The following is an 8704-nucleotide window of genomic DNA, read 5'->3' as shown; positions in this document are numbered from 1 at the left end:
GATGGAGAGAGACAGCAAATGAAGCTACGTTGGTTCCAGGTTGTATTAATCACAACCAGAGCGATCGAACCTCACCGATCCATTCAGACGAGCAGAGTTTCTTTGCAGTTAGCACTTATGATGCTCGGATTGTATCATTCCTTTACCCTGTGTCGGGTACTCCGTGCTTAAATCAAGCGTCCGAACCAGAGCCGTAGAAACGACCGATCGAACGTCAAACAGAAAATATATCCAAACGTCTTCTTGTACATTGAGGAGTATGAGGTCTCTGCGGAACAAAATTGGGCGTTTCTGTATTTGTGGGTGTTTTCAAACTGGTGGGTGTTTATATATCATACAATGAAGATGACACATAGAAATCAATAGACTTGTGACAAGGCCCCTGAAACAATCAGGCCTTCATTTTTAAGCTTTCATTAAGTGATGAGTGATTTTTTTTGCTAGACAAAGAGCAGGAGAAATACCAAGTGTTTCAGAGCCAGCAAAAGCTATGAAAAGAGTGACAGAGTAATGCAGCCAGCAGAAGTGACATGCGTGGTTGTGAACTATCCACTGTAGTCAAAGCACAATAAAGTCAGCTAGCCTTTTCCAAGGCCCATATTTACTAAAATACAGACCTCTGGGAATACTCTGTGGCCTGTTGCATGAAGCTAGTTGAACAAACTCTGAGTTTCAGAGTAGGTTTGGAGTTGACAAATCCAGATAAATCCAACCTGGTTTAGATCAGGATCATCTGATCTATCAACCTTCTCTGTCAACTCAGGTTTAATCCAGAGTTTGCAAAGCGCGTGCACCTGAAAGTGTGACACGTGCGGCAACAGCCATTCAACAGCCATTCACACAGAACAAGGAGAACGTCAGTTTGATTCACTTCTCGCAATTCATGTCTCTTCCGAAGATTACAAAGCAGGAATATATATAAAATATATAAAAATATATGACTATATCAATGCATGTGAATCAAACAATAGACCAAATAATTAATATAGTTTCACAAAGAGCTCAAAGGAATACATCCCAGCAAACACAAAACGTTTTTACAACTTTTCACAACGTTGTTTTTTGGTTGCAATTAGGTAATGTTGTAGTACAACGTTTTGAAAACGTTTTTTTTTTTTTTTTTTAATAAAAAAAAAAAAATAATGTAACCAAAATAACACGTTTTAAAAACGTTGTGAAAATAAGCTGGTATGTTTTCTTTCAGTAGTCCAAAAAACGTTAATATCACGTTTGTCTACTACGAAAACGAAACTATACCAAATTGCAACTTTTGGGAGACGTTTTATTCAGGTTTTAAAATAACGTGATTGGAATACGACGTTTAAAAAACGTCATGACAGTACCAAAATACAACCATGTCAAAACAAAGACTATAGGCCAAAACGCGTACATTCTGTTTTTTTTTTTGTTTTTTTTTCCCAATAGCCTATAGCCTACTTTTATTTCTGCACCACGTTTATCATTTTTGGTATATATAAAACATGTTTTCTTTAGTCAAAAAAAAAAAAAGAAAAAAAGAAAAGAAAATGCAAGTATTCTAAAGCTATTATATTATATTATGCCTATATTATATTACTATAGCCTGATATAAACTGACTTCAAACATTGTTTTACAATCTCAATACAGCTTTCATATTCTCATTCCACAGTTTGATAGTAGTCCAACGGTCTACTATAGGTCTACAATACGTTATCAAGTTTCAGGACCTTTTTCTGGTAATTGACTCCATCAGTATGTAATGTTTTAACTTTACATGCATAAACACTAGCTGCTTAACTTTTGACATGTTTTAATCGGCGTGCGCGTTTAACATTCTAGTCGCGTGAGCGATCGGATTGGAGTCACCATGGAAACGGGGCGGCAACTCAACCAACTGACAAGTGACAAGCAGGAGCGTGGTCTGTCACTGTTATTTTCACTGCTTTCAGGTAAGTTTAGGACCTAAAATTACACAAATCATACAACTGTTCCTGACACTTTCATACATGTAATTGACAAGCTTCTGTTGAATATTTTCTTTATAGAAAAGGTTTGTTGTCTTTGGAAAAAGATCGTTAGCATCTCAACCGTTAGGCTAACTATAAGATGTAGGCTAACAATTGACTTGAGCTCTTATTTATGAAAGTTTGGGCTTTTAATCACATATTATGTGTAGATTAGAGGTTTTGATAGTTTTGTAAATGATTTGCTGGCAATTTGTCAATGGATGATTAGAAATATAACTTAAAAGTATGCGGTGTACGGTTAATCGGTGACGTCACTTATATGGAGCGTGAAAATGGGGTGAAACTAACGTTATTTCAGATATTTATATAACGTTATTTTATATTTCATGGTAAATAAATATTGATTAAAATTGCACTGTGATTTCAGGAGCGTCAGATGTATGTATAATTTATATTTATTACGTCCAAACATAATTAAGTGATATTGTATGAGGAATACTAAATAAGTAAAGCTACAAATGTAAATTCTGGCATCTTAAGACTTTTCTTTTACACACACACACACACACACACACTTATTTATTTATGTATGTATGTATGTATGTTCTGTATATTATTCTTTCTCTTTTATGCATTTCACCTCTATTCTATTTTTTTTTTATTTTAATACACATGACATTGAATACTACATTTTGTTGGCCCTGTGACAAATTGTTTATTGTTCCTAGATTCTTCCATGTTAAAGTTTGATCAAAAGTTTATCAAGTATTCAAAAAATTCATCAAATATTTTTTGAGTCCTCTATGGCCATCTTGTTTAACTCTGCATTGAGGACATTTGGTATACAGTCAGCAATCTACAGCAAGGTCCAACATAATTCAAAATGAGACACAGATGATAATGAAAAAAGTACTGAGCATTGTGAATGTAGGAGCCTCACGTTATATTAATAACAATCATTGCTGATGTTTGAATTGCACTTCAGGGCAGTTTGTGAAGACGAGATGCTGTGACAACCTGGACAGAAATCGGTTCCAGATCCACCTTCAACAGCAGACTTCTCATATGGATTGCTGTCTACTAGCATATTATTTGTTTGCTTCAGAATTAGGTGCATGCAGACAATTGTTTATAACCTTATTTCTTTCTGGTGTTGTGTCGAATTCTGTGACCCACCAAATCATATGACTATAGGCATTGCATTGACCTAATCTGACCTTTTACTAAACCCAACCCTAATCCTACCCTTTTGATAATTAACCATGGTTTTATATATTTATAGTAAAACCATGTGTTTTTTTTTTTGTTTTTTTTTTTGGCGTATTGATTACCATTTGTATAATCATACAAATACCATAGTTATAACTGTTTTTGTAGCAAAACCATGGTTCATTTGTGGGAACCATGGAATTACTACAATGACTAAATTTTTTTGCTTTTAATCATGGTAAAACCATGGTTGATTTCCATAACCTACCCTCATAACCTACTAGGGTCACATAATTTAGTGTGTTACAGAATTCGGCATTATAACTGTTTGGATCAGCACTTAAAGAGTTAGTTTACCCAAAAATGAAAATAATATCATTAATTACTCACCCTCGTGTCAGTCTACACCTGTAAGACCTTCATTGATCTTCGGAACACAAATTAAAATATTTTTGCTGAAATCCGATGGCTCAGTGAGGCCTCCATTGCCAGCAAGAATTAGTTCACTTTTTGAATGACAATGTCCTGATAATTTACTCACCCCCATGTCATCCAAGATGTTCATGTCTTTCTTTCTTCGTTAGAAAAGAAATTAAGGTTTTTGATGAAAACATTCCAGGATTTTTCTCCTTATAGTGGACTTCAGTGGACTCCAGATGGTTGAAGGTCAAAATTACAGTTTCAGTGCAGCTTTAAACTATACCAGACGAGGAATAAGGGTCTTATCTAGGGAAACGATCTGCCATTTTTGTAAAAATACAACTCTATATGCTTTATAAACACAAATGATTGCCTTGCGAGTGTTTCCGTGTTCCGTATTCTTCAAAAAGCTTGTCAATATCACAGCTCATCAAATAATGTGGATAAATACACGTCAACGATTAGGCTACTTATACAAACAAAATGAAAAAAAAAACAAAAAAAAACACACCAAATACACAACAATAGATAAATCACAATAATTTTTTTAAAAGTAGTCCAGGCTGCTTCACTAAAGAAGAATACAAAGCATGTTAGTTTAATATACTTGCACGAAGGACGAAAGCGTTCAACACTTATTCAAACTTGTCGTACAGATAAATTGGGCAGAATAATCTTTAAAAACACTGTAAATCAGCGGTTCAAAACCGCGACGTCCACAGCCAGTCGTATCCTCGGTGAAACAGCAATATGAAACGGATATATGAAATCAGTCAATGAAACATGTATAAAACACGTATATAAACCAGGTATAAAACAGCAGCTAGCGCTTAGGCCGCACCTGAAAACAAAAACAACAAATAGTAAAAACGTTTCAAATGATTTCCCCCTTCCCAAAAAGAACCCACGATAAGAGTGTCTTACCTCCCAAGCAAGATTCAAGCAAGATCATAGCGCGATCCAGACATTGCCTCCTCTCACGTGACTTTCCCCCCATTCATTCTCAATTACAAATACAATTTGCGCCAGCCATTCCTATGATAAAATGTGCAACCCATTTGAATTCTATTGAGAATGTACTGTAGTAAAACACTATGGAGAAAGTCAAACATGATCTAAAAACAGCCACTAAAAAGACTGATGAAAAGAGAGGAAAAAATTATGATGATCCTGCAAGCTTTTTAAATTGCACCTTTACTAGTATTTATCATATTCTATTGTATTTATTGTGGCACATTTTAACAAACTTGTTGAAGAATTTATAATATATAATCTGTTTAGGGAATAGATTTGAAAAAGAAAGAAAAAAAATTAACATTGGCCTAAGCATGCAATGAGGAGCCATCAATGGTCTACCTGTAGTTAGCTATATCCTTATTGTAAATGTAGCAAGTCTAAAGAGTGTTTTATGTTTTATTCAAGTGTAATCTAAGTGCATGTATGTTCTTTTCCTATGTTATGTGTTCTGATTGTGTGGGGCTTTAATGGGTGGGGTGTTCTTCTGAAGAAAGAGCCTGTGCAGTGATGTGTGGATAGGACAACTTTTCTGGGGGAAAAGTTCCAGAAGTTTGTTTGCTGTCTGTGAGGCAGGAGCATTGGCCAAACAGGTGCTCACGTTAATAAAGGAGCCTAAACCATTTAAGTGAGTCTATCATTTTCTCTGTTCGCTACACTGGTGTCAGAAGTGAACTGACTGAATCCAGTTAGTCTACGGGATTGCTGTCATTATCGTCCCTGCAACACGATTGTTCGAGCCAGAAGCAAGCCGGATGTTTCGTGAGGTTTTGTCTGCTTTGGCGTGGACTTCTGATCAATTTGCAACAGAGGAAGACTTTCTGGAATCACATAAGGCTCGTGTGAAGGAGGCTACTAGGAGAATGGCTGCAGACACCAGGCTTTTGAGCCGAGTGCCACAGAGTACTGCCAAACTTTCATGAGGACAACAAACAGACATGGCGGCGCCTAGGGAACCGTGCTGTCTTCAGATATAAATAGGCCACGGAGCTGTGCTGCTTTCTGACATGAATGAAAATGGCGGCTTCCACGCTGCTGTGCCTACGGTGTGTGGTAGGTTTTCCCCTACGCACCTGACTTAAGTTAAACCGGGTGTCCCAGACACCTTTGAATTTATACTCTACTAAGCATACTTCAATACCTGTTTGAGTCGGCCGATGTCTCGGCCTGTTTGGGCACTATTACCTGGTAATAAGCTCTTTAGTGCTCCTCCACTAAACACTATCACTTGAGTATATAAGTAAGATCTCTAGTGCCTAGTCTGCTGCACAGCCTAAAAACCAAACAGACTCCAGACTATGCCTTAGAATATGCTTTAATCACGGCCGGAGGACCTCGTATCAATCACAGAGAATCCCACCACCAAGAAGAATACAACAGTTTATATAGGATAAGAGCATGGTAAAGAATTCTACAATATGATTGGTTCTTCATATGTCAAACCCTCATGTTACTAGGTAAAGCAAGATCTGCCCAAATCATGTGTTTATTAGTTCGTTGGTTACTCAATATCATGGGGTTATTATAGTTAGATGGTTGTCTAGCTGTCCCTAAGTGTCATTTCCATTTTTCTTATTTTTGGACATGATTCACACACACACACTGACTTAGGCCCATGCAAGGTTTGAGGACATTTAGGTTTCAAAAGCATATAAATGTCATTCCTGCAAGGAAAAAGAAATGTTAGTTATGATTAATTAAAAAAATTCCATCACAGGTGGCAGTTAAAACCCCCAAATTCTCAGGTAAAGCTGATTGGGAAGCATTTCATGAACAGTTTGGACTGTTGGCTCATGCTGGAAACCACAAAGCCCACATGCCACCGTCAGTTCAAGGGGAGCTTGCGAAGGACCAATTCAATCAGGCCCTTACCCCTGTGGAGCTCCGTAGACAGACAAACCTGGCCCACCCTCAAACCCTGCAGGATGCCTTGGAGATGGCGTTGGAGAGGGAGATTATTTGGGGAACTTGCATGTCGGATGAGAGACAGCGAGATACTGTGTCGTTGAGGTCTACTGATGCGGTGGAGGGGCTAAGCGAAAGGACCAGCCTTGGATTCCGAAGTCAATGAATTGATCAGAGCTGTGGCACTGCAACCTGATCAACGGCCCCGCACACGACCAAGGGTTTGTTGGGGTTGTGGGCAGACTGGACATTTAGTTTGTCAGTGTTCGAAGTTAGATGGTAACCAGGGAAACGGGACGAGGTCCGCATGATCAGGGCCATGCGGACCCCCAACACTCATCCCCAATGTCATCACCAGCAGGAGTCTCAAGAGATGGACAAGGGGAAGGCAATCAAGGACTGTCGGGGGAGGGTGAATGTGGGCCAGAAGAGTCTGTGGTAGTGGTGGGATGAACATGCGACTACGCACAGTGACGGGTGAACTGGTGCCAATGAAGGGTAAAGGAGTGGTTGTGCTGACTGTAGGGGGAAAGTCATTACATCATTCAGTGTGGGTGGCTGCAGTCCAGGACCCTTGTATTCTTGGTCTTGACTTCCTTAGAAGTGCAGGTTGCCAATTAGACCTGAGAGAGGGCCTGCTCCATTTTGAATGGGGTCCTGAGGTTGTCATGTCCACTGAAAATAACATTGATATGTCTTTTACAGGTCTTCTGGATGCATCAGCTTCTCCTGAGGACCCTAGTTTGGAGCACCATACATTGCTCTTGCAAACATCTTCCATCTTCCCTGGGGTGGCCACACAGTCCCCTTTAAAGTCACCCTCGAGCCTCTCCAGCAGGTATGGGCATGAGAATGGTGTTCCATTTTTGCCTCTTGAGGAGCGGGAGGCGTTGTTTGCTTGGAGGGAGTTGTGGCTGAAGAATTGTGAAGAATTGTCAGCGGGGGCAGTTTTGGGATTTGTTAGTTAATGGCACGATGGAAGAGAGGGTGCAGGCGGTTAGCAACTGGCCCACTCCTACAACCTCGCAGCAGCTCAGAAGTTTTTTTGGGGTTGGCCTTAATATTACAGGAGGTTTGTGCTTGGTTTTTCAGCATTGTAGACCCACTTTTCCACCTACTGAAGAAAGATAAGTCCTTCACTTGGACTGAGGAGTGTCAAAACTCGTTTGCTGCCCTGAAACAGGCTCTGGTCACCGCCCCTGTATTGGACCCCCCTGACCTGTCACCAGATGGGAACTTGTTGCTGTGCTTTTTGCAGTCCGACACCTTTTTTAGTATTACCTGTGCGGGCTGCCTTTCACTGTACGCACTGATCATGCAGCTCTCCAATGGCTAATGTCATTCAAAGAGCCAGAGGGCCAGCTGGTACGCTGGATTGAGGAACTTCAGGCATACAACATGAGGGTAGTACACCGTTCAGGGTCAGGCCATGCAAACGCAGATGCTCTTTCTCGTCGGCCATGGTTAGCCGACCGGTGTTTGTACTGTGACAAAAGGGAGGACAGGGACACAGAGCTGGAGAACCCGGATGCCAGTGGTGCTTCTGTGCAAGCGTGGTGATACGCCAGCGTGTTTGACTGTGGGGACAGTGGGAGTAGAGGACTGGAGGCGGCTGCAAGAGGAAGATGTGGACCTACAGCCAGTAATCCAGTGGGTCCAAACTCAGCAGCGACTTCTGTGGGAGAAAGTGGCCGTTTTCTCTTTATCCACAAAATCTTATAGGCCAAATTCAAGGACCTGCGCCTTGAGACTGGGTGTTAGAGAGGGAGTGGAAAGACCCCGCCACCGTAGAGGGGAGGTGGCAGGTGGTAGTGCAGAGGTCACGGGAAGGGGGTTATCAGGGCTGGTAGTGGTTTTTGTTTTCTTCCAGCTGCGCTTCATTTTTCTGGCAGCTCCCTTTAGGGCTCGAGTGTGCTCGTTGTACCACGCCATTGGATTAATTTCCTTAATCTTTTTTAAGCGCAAAGGAGCAACTGAGTCTAATGTGGTGGAAAAGACAGAGGCAATAGTTTCTGTTGCAACATCGAGGTCTTCTAAGATGTCTGATATGCTAAGGCGATGAAACTGATCAGGAAGATTATTTATAAAGCGATCTTTAGTGGTAGAAGTGATGGTTCTACCATATTCATGGCAGGGAGGCAGTTTTGCAGCCTTGACTAAATGTTGTATACACGAGACTAGATAATGATCTGAGATGTCGTCGCTCTGC

The 8704-nt window shown here is 40.4% G+C and overlaps 1 long non-coding RNA gene across 1 annotated transcript; it reads left to right on the top strand.

Annotated features, from left to right (window-relative positions):
- The first annotated feature begins 180 nt into the window (after positions 1–180).
- Positions 181–8359, top strand: LOC127500358 (uncharacterized). The gene is made up of 4 exons (XR_007926317.1): positions 181–317; positions 1650–1716; positions 1820–1929; positions 2933–8359. It is a non-coding gene; the product is annotated as an uncharacterized LOC127500358 (long non-coding RNA).
- Positions 8360–8704: the final 345 nt, after the last annotated feature.

This window comes from Ctenopharyngodon idella, chromosome 18 (genome assembly GCF_019924925.1).
Source record: "Ctenopharyngodon idella isolate HZGC_01 chromosome 18, HZGC01, whole genome shotgun sequence".
NCBI classification, from domain to species: domain Eukaryota; kingdom Metazoa; phylum Chordata; class Actinopteri; order Cypriniformes; family Xenocyprididae; genus Ctenopharyngodon; species Ctenopharyngodon idella.
The sequence above is the reverse complement of the archived record's forward strand: the minus strand, read 5'-3'. Positions and strand labels throughout refer to the sequence as shown.